The 17,520-nt window shown below is 50.0% G+C and overlaps 1 pseudogene; it reads left to right on the forward strand.

Annotated features, from left to right (window-relative positions):
* LOC100523503 lies at positions 1–2,699 on the forward strand (annotated as a pseudogene).

The raw sequence follows: 17,520 nt of genomic DNA on the forward strand, positions 1-17,520 counted from the left end.
ATGCATGGGCTCTGTCCAGAGGAGGACGACAGCGGCATCTCACTGCAGACCCAGCAAGAGACTCACTGAAGACCCAGCAAGAGACTCATTGCACAAAGAGACCCCCGTTGCCACCTGGTCCCAGGACAGATGCCCTCTGCTTAGGCTAGGGAGGGAAAAGTGAGATGTTTAATAGGCGCGGTGCAGGGAAGGTCAAGACCATTACGTAAAATACGAGCAGTAACAGCACTCCGAGATAGTAGCACCCCTGCCGGTGGTTTGTGTCCTGGCCTGCCATCCCATGCTCCCTGTCCACCTTCAGTCACCACAGCTGGAGCCAAACACTGGAGAGACGGCGTAACGACAGACCACAAGGTTAATGCGATGGTGTCTTTCTACAGTGGGGGCCTGGGTTAATTACCTTAGTAGACTTAGATGGGGCTGCGTAGAAGCCAGATGCAATCCGTAAATCTCTCTAACCCCCCACCCCCCGGGATTCACCCGCCAGTCTTGGGGTCATTGTATAAGGTGTTCCCCTGGGGGTAGGTCCTGTGGCAAGGGCAAAAGTAGGTTATTGTCCTGACCTACAGTTGTGGTCCTTCTGTGGTTAACAATTGAACTCGGATGGGGTGGACCACCGGCCTCTGTGTTAAGGTGACATAGGTACTATTGCTATGCTCTTGCTATATTGCCATTGCTCCTAGGATGCTCATTTACAGCATGCAGGGCTTATGCCAGCCTCCTGGTCCACATGCTGAGGGAGCGTGTCTCCTGCCTCACTTGTTGTTTAAATATTCCATTCATCTTCTCAATTAGCCCAGCGGCAGTGGGGTTGTAGGGCAGGTGGAAACGCCAGTGTATGTCAGTTTTATCTGCCCAGTTCTTAGCTTCGTGGCTGGGGAAGTGGGTTCCTTGGTCCCACTGCCAACGTCCGTGGGGTCCCCTATATCCCACACAGCACTCTAGACCCTAAATAGTGCTTCTTTGCATTATCTGCCGAGGGTAAGCCACTAGGGTAAGCCTAGAGCAAGCCCATGTGTGTGCATGCAGATGAGGACAAATGCACATCCATCAGACAAGGGCGAATGTCCAATGCGGTCCACTCGCTATTGGCAGGCAGAAGAGCCACACAGGATTTGATGGGCCATTCTCGGCAGACGCTGAGGTCTCGCCTGGGCGGGGGTTGAGCACTGCTGGCAGACCTCTGCAATATCTGAGCACTTCAGCAGCAGTCCCCATTCTTTCGCTATCTGTCATAAGGTCGTTGACCCCTATGGCCAGACTCTTTATGTAGCCAGACTTACACACCCCCTGTTGGCACTTCCTCTAGGAGACAGATTCAAGCTAGTTCATCTGTTTGTTGGTTCCTGGAGGGGAATGTGTTTGATGAGTATACACTTGACAGGCAGTGACCATCATGCCCCAGATGTGGGCTGTGATGCCCTACCACAGGTCCTGTCCCCACAGGGGTGCCTGCCACCATCCAGTCCCGGGCTTCCTATCGTAGGAGCCACAGAATCAGTCCCTTAAAAACATCCCAACTATCTGTGCAGAGGACAGTGGGGTTGGGGTCATGCATCAAGACCATTCAAACAACTCAAGAACAAAAAACCCCAAATGACCCAACTGAAAAATGGGCAGAAGACCTCAATAGACATTTCTCTAAAGAAGACATACAGATGGCCAGTAGGCACATGCAAAAATGCTCAACATCACTAATTATTAGAGAAATGCAAATCAAACCTACATAAGGTACCATCTCACACCAGACAGAATAGCTCTCATCACTACGTCGACAAATAATAAATGCTGGAGAGGGTGAGGGGAAAAGGGAACCCTCCTGCACTGACGGTGGGGATGTAAATGGGTACAACCCCTATGGAGAACAGTCTGCAGGTTCCTCAGAAAACTGAATATAGATCTACCATAGCATCCAGCAGTCCAGCCCGGGGCATATATCCAGACAAAACTGTAACTCAGAAAGATCCCCGCACTGCTCTTTGCCGCATCTACTGCGAGGAGGAAGCCCATTCCCAGCAATCAGACTGTTGACGGTCCAGGAAATGTCGACATCCCTCTAAAAGGATGCGCGGCCACGGAGAAGGGCCCCCGGGGCACTGAGGAGGGACTTCGACCACATCAGTGTAGAACTCAGTCTCCTTGGAAAGAAAAAGAGGCTCCGGGTTGACAAACGGTGGGGAAATAGAAAGGAACTGGCTACGGGTCGCACCCTCTGTAGTCACACACAGAATATGATCCAGGGTGTCACACTGGGCGCCGTTACAAGATGAGGGCTGTGTATGCGCACATCCCCACCCACGTCGTGATGCAGGAGAATGGCTCTCTTGTTGAAATCCGAATTTTTTTGCATGAAAAATACATCCGCAGGGTTTGGATGAGGCCAGAGGTTGCTTGTTTAGTATCTCAAGCCCAGACAGATGAGCTGATTTTAGAAGGAAATGACATTGAACTTGTATCAAATCCAGCTGCTTTGGTTCAGCAAGTCACAACCATTAAGAACAAGGAGATGGGAACATATTTGGATGGTATCTATGTTTCTGAAAAAGGAACCGTTCAGCAGGCAGATGAGTAAGATTTGAGTTGTCCCGGCTACAGAAACAACAAGATGCCAGATGATAGTTCACATTCATTTGTGATGTTTTACAATACAATAAAAAGTCTACTGATTTAGGAAAAAAAAAAAAAGATACCCGCGCCCATATGTTATTGCAGCACTACTCACAATAGCCGAGACATGGAAACAACCTAAATGTCCATATACAGATGAATAGATTAAGAAAGTGTGGTATATATACACAATGGAATAATACTCAGCCATGAAAAGAACAAAATAATGCCATTTGCAATAACATGGATGCAACTAGAGATTCTTCGGAATACTACTCAGTCATAAAAAAGAACGAAATAATGCCATTTGCAACAACGTGGATGCAACTAGAGATTCTTTTACTAAGTGAAGTAAGGCAGAAAGAGAAAAACAAATACCATATGATATCACTTATATGAGGAATCCAAAACATGGCACAAATGAACCTAGCTACAAAATGGAAACAGACTCACAGACATGGAGAACAGATTTGTGGTTGCCAAGGGGGAAGGGGAGAGAGTGGGATGGACTGGGAGTAAGGGGTGAGTAGATGCAAACTATCACATTTAGAATGGATAAGCAATGAAGTCTTACTGTACAGCACAGGGAACTATATCCAGTCTCTTGTGATAGAACATGATGGAAGATACTATGAGAAAAAGAATGTATATATAACTGGATCCCGATGCTGTACAGCAGAAACTGACACAATACTGTAAATCAAATATACTTTAATTTCAAAAAAAAGACCATTCAAACAGCCCACAATTCAGCCCACTGGCTACTCTACCCAGTACCTGTATCCATCCAGATGCAGGCTGGAGGCATGCTGCTGTCCGCCTGCAGGGGTTACCCTGGGCTGCCCAATCCGTGTGCCACACCTCCAAGAGTGTAGGGTCTTCCTTTATGAATGACAGTCTCTCAGGCGGATCGGCCCTTTCCGTCAAGCTGGCAGGGTCTGCAGTGGCGAAGGGGACTGTGCCTAACAGGGCACGTGTAGCTCTGCACTCAGCGGGCTGTTAGATGAAGGGCTGCGTTGACTTACCCAGGCCTGCCATTCAGCTGCAGTTTGGAACTGCACACGTCTAGACGTGGGCTTTTGGACGGCACCTCTCAGCGACGGGTGCTGCGTGGGTACAGTTACAGGCCGCCTTTGCAAACATCCTCATTTGTTGTGGGGCACGTACACCACACAGAGCTGCTGCTCCTTTACACTCTAGCATTGTTCTGCCCGCTTCCAGAAGCTGGGACCAGAAGCCCAAGGTACTGCTGTTATTGTGCCATTGCCCCAGGCCCCGTCCAAACCCTTCTGGGTAACCGGCTACATCCAGGTCACAAGCCCGTCCCTGATTTAATACCCCTGACGCCTGTATCTGCTTAATGGCCACTTTGGTTTGGGTGACACGTCCTTCTCCCCTTGTGCCCAGTCCCAGGGCACTCACTTCTTTCCACGTCTATACAAGGGTCACAAAATGGAGGCCAGATGGGGGATAAGAGGTGGCCAACAGTCCGACAACCCTGGAAACGTCCATAATTGTCTGGGGGTGGGAGGCGGGGGAAGGCTTGCATTTTGTCCATAATGCTGAGGGTACCCCAGAGAACACCCGAGTATCTGACAGATAACCCAGGCTCCTGCATTTCTCTGCACTCACTAGCCACCCCCGTTCAGTTAGATGAGACGTGAGCGTGGGGGGTGCTTCCTCCAAATGACAAAGAGACTGTGATATTAACATAGTGTTGTCAATATAATGAAAGAGAAAGACCCCAGGTTAAATCTGCTGCCATTCGCCCCTGACAAAGGGACAACCTTGAGGAAGGAGAGCCAATGGCCACTGTTCCTTGTCCCATGTGAAAGCAAACTAGTCTTGGCTTTTCAGCAGCAAGAAGGATACGGAAGGGAGTTCCCGTCGTGGCTCAGTGGTTAACGAATCCTACTAGGAACCATGAGGTTGCAGGTTCGATCCCTGGCCTCGCTCAGTGGGTTAAGGATCTGGCGTTGCCATGAGCTGTGGTGTAGGTTGCAGACGTGGCTCGGATCTGGCGTAGGCCAGTGACTGATGCGACCCCTAGCCTGGGAACCTCCATATGCCGCAGGTGCGGCCCTAGAAAAGACAAAAAAAAAAAAAAAAAGGATACAGAAGACGGCATTAACTAGATCAGTTACAAAATAAGTCCCTAAATATTCACTTGTTTGGGCCAGGAGGGAGGCAAAGTTAGGTATCGCAGCATGCAAGGGTGGTGTCACTTGATTCACTTTCCTATAATCTATTGTCACACGCCAAAGCCATCTGACTTTTGTATTGGCCAAACTGGGCTGTTATCCAGGCTGTGGTGACAGGGAGGATGCCCACCTGTTCTCTTACAGTTCCAGTAATCTCCTCTTTGCTCCCTGAAGTCTAAGCTGTTTTAATGCTATGATCGTCGGGGGTGTGGCAGCTTAATAGGGGTCCATTTGGCCAGGCCCCTGTTAATCGGTTTTATTAGCCTCACTTATAGGTGAAATTCCCCAGCTGTAGTTTGGAAAGCGGGACCTGCTATCAAATCCATCCTGAGTATATATTCCAAGATTGGAGCTATGAAGAATCAAGAATTCATATTTTCGGGGGGGGGGCGGGTATAACTGACCGATTTGTAATACTAATGATACCTTTTTGCTTTTACTGTTCCAATTCTGTACCCATCAGTGGCAAAGAGGGGGCCATGAACGTGGCTAAGCGTCTGCCAGTGCTAAAAGGTTTGCTTATTCTTTGGAGACCAATAAATGGTTAATTTTATGTGAGGCCTCCAGTTCCCTGAAATCAGCTTAACTGACGCCAGGCCAGTGTTCTGGGGCCTTGGCCACATCCCTAACTTGGCACATTCCTTCTGCCTCAGAGCTAAGACTTCTTCCAGAGGAGAAGAGGCAGCGGCTTGGATCCCTTATTTTGGTAAACTGTTGTTCAGACATTAGCTTTTGCCATAGCTTCACTGAAGTGCCATTGGGCTGCCTATTTATCTTGAGTATAGGGGTCCCCACTGCCACTATGTCCTGCCACGTTTGTCTGATGACCCGAAGGGGTCCCCAGGAGGAGCTGGAAGGAGCCTTATTCCCTTCTTGAGCATCACAGGGATTGGTGGCTCTGACCCCTCCGGTGCTGAATGTTTTCTTTCCTGCTGTCGCTTGTGCCACCCTAGGGACGAGATGGCCTGCTAGAGGACTCAGTATGGAAACCCACACTCCACACCATTATCCAGGAGCAGGCTGTAGGATACAACCTTCATTCCCGCTGTAAATAACTCATTGCCTGGGCTCTGACAGGGCTGGGCATATACAGCAGTCTCACGCCTCGTTCCCTTACTACATCTTACAATTCTTGCATAGTTTGCCAGCGGAAAGGAGAGGTAGGGACATCCCCTTCACTGGGCCAGGTGGCGCGACAGGTAGCCATCACCCAAGAGAGCAGGAAGAGGGGTTCATCCTCGCTGATGGCCCCGCTTAAGTGCTGCTGGGGGCCTGGTGGCTCGCCATGGAAGCATCTGTGATGCTTCCTGGCCAGGTCACCTCATCCCTTCTCTAGTGACACCCCCTCTACAGAGAAACCATGTCGCAATGGATTCCCTCCCCTCTTGCCTAGATTTGCTTCCCAGTTCAGCCCGTTCAGGCGGGGTGCAGTCTCTCATGATGGTCGGTTCTCCCCACTCGGGAGGAGGCAGCGGAGCTTCCGCTACGACCTGTCGCCTAGGTTGTTCTGGCTTCTATTTTCTGATTACCTCTGGGGGAGGCGCTGGCCTCTCTGGAACAGGGACTCTATGATATCATTCCAGTCTTTTTCCTCTTCCTCGTCAGCGCTCTCCGTGGGGTCCCCCACGTCAGCATCCCAATTTGGACAGGCCGTGACCATCCAGACTCTCAGTAGGGGAAGCTGCCTCCCCTTTAGCTGTGCGACGTGGCAGACTCATATCTCTAACTTCCCTTCTTGCTCCCTCAATCGGAACATGAAGGCTCCAGCCCTCTGGGATTAGACCAGCCTAGCCTTCCTCTTGAGTTTCAGTTCCTCCTCTTCTAGGCAGCTGGCTTTTGCCTGGGCTGCCAGCTCAGCATCTCTGGCCTTTCTCGACATAAAAAGCAATGGTCAGCTTACAGCTATGGCCACCACCCTACGGTCGAGCTTCCCTTTTCCCACTGTAATCGTGGCCGACAGCTCCACAGCACCCTTCCGGGTGTCTGTAAGTTCTCCCTAATCTCTTGGGGGCTCCCGTTTTATTAAGGACAGCCACCACGGGGTCCCACATGCGAGCGGACAGCCACCCAGGGGTTTCTCCATGACGTCTGGGATTCTCCTCCATGACTTTGGGGGGTTTTCTCTCAACGTTTGGGCCCCGTGTGCTAGTGGATGGCAACCCCAGGAATCCCCTGCAATGTTCCGCTCCCCACACTTACTTCCAAACATCTGGGTGCTCACGGGCGCTTCCTCAGTCTCCTGGCTGGCTCGCCAGTTGCTGGGCTGCGCCCTACCGGCCTGCAAGCCCTGTACTGGCTCAGCCTCAAGACCAAAGAAAGAGCCCAGAATCAGCCACAGAGCCATCAACAGTTTAACAGATGGGAGATCTTACGTGTATGGAGCAAATGGGTCCTAGAGTCAATATCCCACCGTGGATGGCAGACAAACGGTGGGCAGGACACAGCAGCAGTCTTCGCTCCCGGGAAGGGGAGACTGCCACTTATAGGGGGAATTATATCAGGACAGCTCATTGATTGCCAACCAAGGGGCATGGCCCTCCTAGCCCCTCAGGCTAAGTGCCTATGTGGGGCAGAGGTCTTCCCTTTGTTAGACTATCTGATCTCAAGATAAAAAATAATCAGTAGCTGAGGCCTGGGGGCAAGTAGGTAAGCATTTACAGATTAGGCTCTGTGATTAAGGGGGAAAGTCAATCATATGAGTGAGGTGTGGACGAGGCATCAACTGGTCAAGCAGGAGATGAAGAGAGAGCAAGCAAACAGCCATCTCCGGTGGCCTGACCATATAGCCTGGCACATGGACTCGCTTTCCGGTAACAACTGTGGTCACCCAGATGGGACACTGTGCCCATGGCAGCTTGACCCCTGCCAGAGCAGCCACTTCCCTGAGTTCACAGTAGCTGCTGGAGCTCCTCTTGCCCTGAGGAAGTGGGAGGGGGGGATTTCCCTGACAGGTGCCAGCCACCCCATGACAGGAGGCTCTGTGCAGCCAAGAAACATCCAGAAGTGCAGTCCACATTCAGCATCACCTGGGGTAGTTGCTCCAGCTTGCACAGGCTTGGAATTCTCTCCAGTCATTTGGGCCACTTTCCTTGTGGGAAGTGAGCCACTCTGGGTCCATTCTCTTCTGAGAGCTGGGCTCATCTGTTTGGGGGAATCCTCCTTCGTCTGGGGAATCTCCTCTGCCAGGGCCTCACTGGTGTTCAGGCTTTTCTCCTGAATTCCTCAGGGAATGAGATCTTTAAAGACTTGGATCCAGGGGTTAGAACGCGGGCATATTTCCAACTCAGTGTCGATTCCCTAAGTCAAAGGACTAGGCTCCATTTCAGCAGGAAGCAGTCAGAGCAGTCATTTCCCCGTTCCCTGAGAGAGTTGGGAAAAGATGAAGCAGGACTGGAAGTTGAACCTGAGTCCTGCTAAAACTGCTTCCTCTGCCAAGTTTATGATTCCTCTATCCAAAACAACATTGCGGGAGTTCCCGTCGTGGTTCAGCAGAAACGAATCTGATCAGTATCCATGAGGACACAGGTTCAATTCCTGGCCTTGCTCAGTGGGTTAAGGATCCGGCATTGTCGTGAGCTATGGTGTAGGTGGCAGATGTGGCTCAGATCCCACATTGCTGTATCTGTGACTGTGGCCAGTGGCTCCAGCTCTGATTTGACTCCTAGACTGGGAACCTTCATGTGCCATGGGTGCAGCCCTGAAGAAAAAAAAAAAAAAAAATGTCACGCATGCCTCTTCTGTCCAACACTCGTTCTCCTCAAGATTAAGAAGCATCAAGGAAAAGGGGGAGGAGTTCCCGTGTGGTTCCGTGTGGTTCAGTGGGTTAAGGATCCAGTGTCATCACTGCAGTGGCTTGAGTTGCTGCTGTGGCGCAGGCTTTTTTAGGGCCACACCCGCACCACATGGAGGTTCCCAGGCTAGGAGTTGAATTGGAGCTGTAGCTGCCGGCCTACACCACAGCCATAGCAACATGGGATCTGAGCCACATCTTCAACTTCATGGCAACTCTGGATCCTCAACCCACTGACTGAGGCCAGGGATCGAAGCCATAACCTCATGGTTTCTAGTTGGATTTGCTTCCATTGCGCCACAATGGGAACTCCCTGCGGCACAGGCTGGGGGGTGGTGGTGAATCTAACTCCATATTAGATCTATACCTCTTATTATATGTCTCTCTTTTTTTTTTTAAAGGGCCATACCCACAGCACATGGAGGTTCCCAGGCTAGGGGTTGAATCACAGCCACAGCAGCTCACCCAATGAAGCCAGATCCAAGTTGCATCTGCAACCTACACCACGGCTCATGGGAACACTGGATCCTTATAATCCACATCCTCATGGATATTAGTCAGATTTGTTTCCGCTGAGCCAGGACTGGAACACCTATTCCTTTTATTTTATTTATTCACTTTTTTGTCTTTCGCGGGGCTTCCCAGGCTGGGGGTTGAATTGGAGCTACACCACAGCCATGCATCGGGATCCAAGCCCTGTCTGTGACCTAAACCACAGCTCACGGCAATGCCGGATCCTTAACCAGCTGAACGGGGCCAGGGATCAGAACCCACAACCTCATGGTTACTAGTTGGGGTTGTTAACCACTGAGCCATGATGGAAACTCCCTGTTACTTTTATTTCAATCTTACTTTAGCTTTTGACCTCGGTCTTGACCTCGGTCCCTTGTGCTTAGTCATCTTGGCTCTGCACTTTTTGCAAAAGAATGCTGCCTACAGCCTGAAATATACAAGGTCTGACCCTTAAGTGTATTACATTTTTAGATAAAAAGTTGCAGAACCAGGAGTTCCCATAGTGGCACAGCTCCTTAAGAACCCAACATAGTGTCTGTAAGGATGCAGGTTCGATCCCTGGCCTCTCTCAGTAGGCTAAGGATCCCAAGTTGGAACAAGCTATGGCATAGGGCACAGATGAAGCTCAGATTCAGTGTCGCTATGGCTGTGGTACAGGCCTGCAGCGGCAGTTCTGATTGACTCTTAGCTGGGGGAACTTCTATGGGTGTTGGGTACAGCTGTTAAGAAAACAAAAACAATCCCCCCACCACCACACACACACCAAAAACAAAAAGTTGCAGAACAGAGAATAACATCTGTTTTGTTGGAGGTTTTCAAGAACAACATGACCTGACCTATGCCTGGAGCTCCAAGAACAAAGGATTGGACACAAAGAAATTTGCAACAACTAACGGAGACCCTCCCTCACTCTGCCTTTGAAAGGGCTTTCCTGAAAGCTTTCAGGGAGCTCCAGGCTTTGGGGCCTGAGCCGTCCATGTCCTTACATGGCCCTGAAATAAATTTTCTCGGCTTCTGACCCCGATGGTTCAGTGTTGTTGGGCTTTGCTGTGCATCAGGCAAATAGACAGTTCAGTATTGATGCTCCTTGGTCGTACTATCAGGAGTCAGGTGTGCTGTACTCTGGCGGAGTTCTGTATAAAATTGTTTTTTATTTCTTCGGCCAACCCTGAGCACCTTAAAGGCAGAGACTGAGCTATTTCTTTTCTTTTTTTTTTTTTTTTTTTTTTTGTCTTTTCTAGGGCCACACCCACGGCACGTGGAGGTTTGCAGGCTAGGGGTTGAATCAGAGCTGTAGTCACTGGCCTACACCACAGCCACAGCAATGCCAGATCCGAGGCGCATCTGCGACCTACACCATGGCTCACGGCAATGCCGGATCCTTAACCCACTGAGCAAGGCCAGGGATTGAACCCACAACCTCATGGTCCTAGTCGGATTCGTTAACCACTGAGCCACGATGGGAACTCCAAGACTGAGCTATTTCTATGTCCCAGAACCAGGCCTGACCTCCCCCTTCTCCTAGATCCCTTGTCTGCTCCTCCCACGTCCCCCAGTCTCTCCCTCTGCTTCTTTTTCATAGAGGATCCCTAAGTCTGGGAGCCTTTCCTCCATCCTTCCTAAGAGTTTCTTACCAAGATCCTCAGCCAGGTTCAACAAGCCCTGGTGACCGAGTGCAAGGGAAAAAGAGAAAGCGAGAAGTGGGAATTGGGGGCAGTTCCCTATTTTTGACTCTGGCAACTGAGTCAGTGATGGTGCCATTAGCTTTCCATTCATCATCCATCATTCATCCTTGCCGAGTGTCTGATTCCCCCCACCCTTTTTCATTTCAAGGATAATAAGCTAAGACGCTGAGAGGTTAAAAAATTTGCCTCAGAGTTCCCGTGGTGGCTCAGCGGAAACAAATCTGACTAGTATCCATGAGGACACAGGTTCGATCCCTCGCCCGGCTCAGTGGGTTAAGGATCCAGAGTTGCCGTGAGCTGTGGTGTAGGTCATAGACAGGCTTGGATCTGGTGTTTTTTTGTTTTTGTTTTTGTTTTTTTGTCTTTTTGCTATTTCTTTGGGCCGCTCCCGCAGCATATGGAGGTTCCCAGGCCAGGGGTCCAATCAGAGCTGTAGCTGCTGGCCTACGCCAGAGCCACAGCAACGCGGGATCCGAGCCGCGTCTGCAACCTACACCACAGCTCACGGCAACGCCGGATGGTCAACCCACTGAGCAAGGGCAGGGACCGAACCCGCAACCTCATGGTTCCCAGTCGGATTCGTCAACCACTGTGCCACGACGGGAACTCCAGGTGTTACTGTGGCTGTGGGTAGGCCGGCAACAACAGCTCTGGTTTGACCCCCGGTCTGGGAACCTCCATATGCTGCAGGTGCGGCCCTTAAAAAACATCTGCCTCAGATTCCTTTATTTGTTCCACTGTTTGGCCAACATTATTGAGTGTCACGTGAGGGTCAGACACCTTGAAAGGCCCTAGGAACAGAGAGATGGGGCAGAAATAATTCCTGTCCTAGAGACAAATACAGTCTAGTGAGGGCTAAGACACTTATGGAAGAAGGAAGTATGTGTTAAAATCAGTATATATATAGAGAGAGTGTCCTAAGAGCACAGAGGAGGGAGCGATGAATAGCTTTTGGATAAACTGAGCTTAGACTTCATTCGAGGGAAGGAAACACTTGAATGGACCTTGAAGGATAAGTAGAAGTTCACCTCGTAGACAAGTGGGAGAAGGGGATGCATAAAAAGGCACATTCCATGCAAGGGCATGGAGGTAAAAGCAGAGGGTGTGGCGCTCCCGCTGGGGCAAATTGGGATCAGTGGCATCTGGGGAGCACTGGGACACGAGGGTCAGATCCCCAGCCCAGCAGAGTGGGGTAAGGCTCCTGCATTACCATAGGTGCCCCCTGGATCACGACTGCAGCTCAGATCTGATCCCTGGCCCAGGAGTTCCATGTTCCAAGGGGCAGCCAAAAAAGAAAAAAAAAAGAATCCTTTTGGGCAGAACTTGGGGATAAAGAGAGATGAGCAAGAATGTCTGGAGAACCCTGACAGGGTACGGTCTTGGTGGCCCTGAGACAGAGCGGACAGGATGAGGGCCCAGCACCCTGGGACTTAACTTGGCTCTTCCGATGACATGCTGGGGACACCAGGCAGGTCCCTCTCTGTTCCCCAGCTTTCGTTTCCTCTAACATAGAAGGTGCAGCCATAAAAAGAAAAAAAGAAAAAAGAAGAAGAAGAAGAATGTGCTATGGGCAACATTCTTTATTTTTTTCTTTTTCTTTTTTCTTTTTTGGTTGCCCTGAGGCATATGGAGTTCCCGGGGCCATGGATCAGATCCAAGCCACAGTTTTGACATAAGCTGCCGCTGGGGCAATGCAAGATCCTTAACCCATCGGGCCGGGGCCAGGGATCAAATGGGCAACATTCTTTTACAAAAGGTACAGAGGCAGCACGACTAAGCACAGGCAGTAGAGCAGAGAAGTCAGAGCTAAGGGAACAGATTCAATATGGAGCCAGGTTACACCATGTCCTCAAAGCACGACACCTACCCTTGGATGGGGCAAGGAGACATTGAGAAAGGCTTCCTTGAGCAGGAGACACCTCCGCTGGTCCTTGCGGGATGCTTCGGAGTTAGGAAGAGTCAGAAGGGAGGAAAGAAGCAAGCTTCCTGGTGGGAGGGGACTCCCTGAGCCGGTGCCGGAGTGTGTGGTGAATGAGGAGCGTTCCTGGCAGGAAAGCTGGCAGGTGCAGGGAGGGGATGCTATGGGGAGCCAGAGAGCCCCCCTGGGTGGGCTGGCTGAGGGGGGTACACCTTTGCTTGGGGTTTATGTTTCCATCCGCCTCAGGGTCACTGTGTAACGAAGCAAGTGGACCCACTGCCTGCTACCCAATGGAAAGACCACATACCAGGCAAAGATGGTTTGCAGGGCAAAGAGACTTCTTGCAGCCAGGCCAGGAGATGGGATCTGCTCATCAGCTTTGGAGTGGGGGCTTTATCATGGAAGCAGGGAGCACGAAGAGGGGGAAAGTGAATGTTAAGTGTCAGGAGTTTTCTGCTCAGGCAGGTCTGACTGCCTTTCATGCCTCTTCGTGGGTGCCACGTGCAAACGGAGGGGTGGTGGTCGGTGGGGAACATGGGGTGGATGGGACACAGAGGTCATGATCAGTCATTCAGGTCCATCAAGGCACCTACCTGTCAGTCAGAGAGAGTGCCAGCAAGTTGCTTCCATACCTGTGGTTCCCCGGAAATGCTGCAAACAAACAAACAAACAAACAAACAAATCTTAGTGTTTTTGATGCATCACTTTGTTTCAACTTTGTGGGCCTCATACGTTATAAGACCTGTCTCAGCTCAACACATCATTTATCTTCTGGTTGTCAAAGTCACTGCAGCCTCTCCCAGGCTGATTCCTGACTCGGAGTTTAGGATGCTCTGTCAGTTAGAGGGGATCTCCATGGATTCTCTTCCAAGTCCCTGGAAAGCCAGCCCCAGGAAGGATGATGAAACAGGGAAGAATAAATGTCCCTCTGTATTAGGTACAGTTCTTTAACGTCTGTATTCTCTTGCTTTTGCTATAAGCTGATCACTAACAGAATGTTGCCTATGGCCTGAACTACACAGCACAGCCCATTCCCCAGGCTCTGATCTTTAAGGATATAACAGTTGGAGTTCCCATCGTGGCGCAGTAGAACCGAATCCAACTAGGAACCATGCAGGTTCCATTCCTGACCTCGCTCCGTGGGTTAAGGTTCCGGTGTTGCCATGAGCTGCGGTAGGTCGCAGATGAGGTTTGGATCTGGCGTTGCTGTGGCTGAGGTGTAGGCCGGTGGCTACAGCTCCAATATGACCCCTAGCTTGGGAACCTCCATATGCTGTGGGTGCAGCCCTACAAAGACAAAAAAATAAAAGAAAATAAAGGTATAACACTTTTCCATTCATATAGAGACAAAAAGCTGCAGAACAGAGAAGGACATTTATCTTGTTGGAGGTTAACAGGTACATCATGACCTGACCTATGTGGACAGCTGCAAGAACCAGGGTTCCTTACACCAAGAAGTGTACCACAACCAGCCACGCCCCCCCTCACCTTGCCTTTATTTGTTTATTTACTTATTTTGCTTTTTAGGGGCACACCTGCTGCACACGGAGGTTCCCAGGCTAGAGAGGGAATCAGAGTTGCAATGGCCGGCCTACACCACAGCCACAGCAACGCAGGATCCGAGCCGCCTCTGTGACCTACACCACAGCTCACAGCAACGCTGGATCCCCCAACCCACTAAGTGAGGCTGGGGATCAAGCCTGAGTCCTCATGGGTACCCATTAGGTTTATTACCGCTGAGCCACAGTGGGAACTCCTCCCCTTGCCTTTAAAAATGCTTGGCTGGAGTTCCCTTGTGGCACAGCTGGTTACGGATCTAGCATTGTCACTGCTGTGGCTAGGGTCTCTGCTGTGGCACGCTTTGATTCCTGGCCCAGGAACTCTGGGGACTTCCCTGGCTGTCGGTAGTTAGGATCTGGCTCTTTCACTGCTGCAGCGTGGGTTCAATCCCTGTGGGAACGCAGATCCTACATGGAGCCAGTGCACGCCACAGCAATAGATAAATAAATGAATAGAGGAAGGGGGGGAGGGAGAGAGGGATGGGGGAGGGAGGAAGATGGTTTTTTGGGGACGCGAGACCACTGTCTCCTTGGTCTTCTGGCTTTACAGACGAAGCCATTCCTCCGGCCCCAACAGCTTTGCTCTTGATTTACTGGCCCGTCATGGGGCCGCGAACAGTGTGAACTTGGACTTGGTAACAGGGGTATAGCCCTGCTGATACCTTAATGGTTGCCTGTCGAGACTCACGTTGGACATTAACTTGGAACATGTAAGATGAATACATGTGTGCTGCTTTAAGCCACAAGCTGTGTGGTCATTTATTACAGTACCAATAGAAAACGAATACTTAGGCAAACGCCTATGTCTCATGCCTGGATAGATGTTGAATCCCACTGTCATACACACTCAGAAAGACGGAGGCAGGGAGACCCAGAGGTGTCAGCAGGCTTTCCGAGGAGGCTGGGGAGCAATGAGCCTTCAGGGGTGCTCTGTAGGGGTGGGGTACAGTCTTAGGGCTGCTTCTAGTTGGTTAGAGAAAGCCCTCACCCTCTGACCAAATTTCTCCCAGCCTTGCCTTCGCCCTGCTCCCTCGGTCCTTCCATCATCATTTTAGCAATCTTGACACCATTTTTTTACCTTAAGAACTGTTGAGAATACAGCATGCATGAACCATGAGGACACTATGCTCAGTAAAATAAGCCAGTCACAAAAGGACAAGGACCGTAGATTTCACTTATTTGAGGTCCCTAAAAAGTCAAATTCAGAGAGATAGAAAGTGGAATGGTGGTTGCAGGTGTGATGGGAAGAACACATCTGACTCTGTGTCAGATCTGTTTCTTCTACTTTAATCTCTGCATTCTGTTGCTTTTGCTTTAAGTTAAAAATGTTCCCGATAGCGTGAGCTATACAGGATAGCCCATTCTCGAGGCTCTGATCTTTAAGGGTAGAACACGTTTCCATTCATATAGAGATAAAAAAGCTGCAGAACAGAGAACACTTGTCTTATTGGAGATTTACGGGAACATCACGCCCAGATCTACGTGGACCGTGGCAAGAAGAGGATTCCCGCACCAAGAAGTGTAAGGCAACCAACCATGCCCTTCCCTCACCTCGTCTTTAACAATACTTGGCTGAAGTTTCCTTGTGGAACAACAGGTTAAGGACCTGGCACTGTCATTGCAGTGGTTTGGGTCTCTGCTGTGGCATAGGTTTGATACCTGGTCTGGGAACTTCCAAATGCCTCAGGTGCAACCAAAAAAATTTAAAAAGCTTGACTGAAACCCACCCTTCAGTGAGTTAAGGGTTCTTTGGGGCATGAGACACCTGTTTTCCATGCATAGGACTGCAATAAATCTTTTTTTTTTTTTTTTTTTTTGTCTTTTTAGGGCCACACTCTCCGCTCCCGCAGCATATGGAGGTTCCCAGGCTAGGGGTCGAATCAGAGCTGTAGCTGCTGGCCTACACCACAGCTCACAGCAACGCCGGATCCTTAACCCACTGAGCGAGACTAGGGTTCAAACCCACAACCTCATGGTTCCTAGTCGGATTTGTTAACCACTGTGCCATGATGGGAACTCCAATATTTCTCTGCTCCAAACTCCAACATTTTGGTAGTTGGCCTCACTGTGCAACAGGCACATGCACTTGCATTGGGTGACAGAGGGTCTGGGAGAGGGAGGTGTGGGGCTTAAGTGTTTAACAGGTGCAGAGTTCCAGTTTGGGAAGAAAAAAGTCCTGGACATGGATGGTGTGATGGTTCTACAATAACGTGAATGAACTTGACGTCACTGAACTCCACACTTAACATGGTAAATTTTAGGACTTCCCATTGTGGCTCAGTGGTAATGAACCCGACAAGTAACCATGAAGATGTGGGTTCAATCCCTGGCCTCGCTCAGTGAGTTGGGGATCTGGCATTGCCGTGAGCTCTGGTGTAGGTCACAGACGCGGCTCGAATCTCACATTGCTGTGGCTGTGGCATAGGCTGAGGGCTACAGCTCTGATTCAGTCCCTAGCCTCAGAACCTCCATATGCTGCAGATGTGACCCTTAAAAAGAAAAAAAAAAAAAAAAAAAAAAGACTGTGAATGTACTTTATGTCATTGAACTGTATACTTTTTTTTAATGATTTTTTTTTTTTTTTGTCTTTTAGGGCCATACTCGCAGCATATGGAGGTTCCCAGGTTAGGGGTCCAATTGGAGCTGTAGCCACTGGCCTATGCCACAGCCACAGCAATGCCAGATCTGAGTCACATCCATGGCCTATACCACAGCTCATGGCAACGCCAAATCCCTAACCGATTGAGCAAGGCCAGGGATTGAACCTGTGTCCTCAAGGACACTAGTCAGATTCGTTTCCGCTGAGCCATCAATGGAACCCCTGCACTGTATACTTAAAAATGGTAAATTTTAGGAGTTCCCATAGTGGCTCAGCGGTAAGGAACCCAACTAGTATCCATGAGGACATGGGATCGATCCCTGGCCCCCACTCAGTGGGTTAAGGATCCGGTGTTGCTATGAGCTCTGGTATAGGTCGCAGACATGGCGCCGATCTGGCATTGCTGTGGCTGTGGCTATGGCAGGCGGCTACAGCTCCAATTTGATCCCTAGCCTGAGAACTTACATATGCCAAGGGTACAGCCCTAAAAAGCCAAAAAAAAAAAAAATAGGTAAGTATAGCTTTTATTAAAACTATAATGAAAAAATTAAAAAATTTTGCTTAAAAAAGTAAATTTTAGGAGTTCCCACTGTGGTGCCGTGGGTTAAGGATCCAGCACTGCCGCAACTGTGATGCAGGTCATAACTG

This window comes from Sus scrofa, chromosome 9 (genome assembly GCF_000003025.6).
Source record: "Sus scrofa isolate TJ Tabasco breed Duroc chromosome 9, Sscrofa11.1, whole genome shotgun sequence".
NCBI lineage: Eukaryota > Metazoa > Chordata > Mammalia > Artiodactyla > Suidae > Sus > Sus scrofa.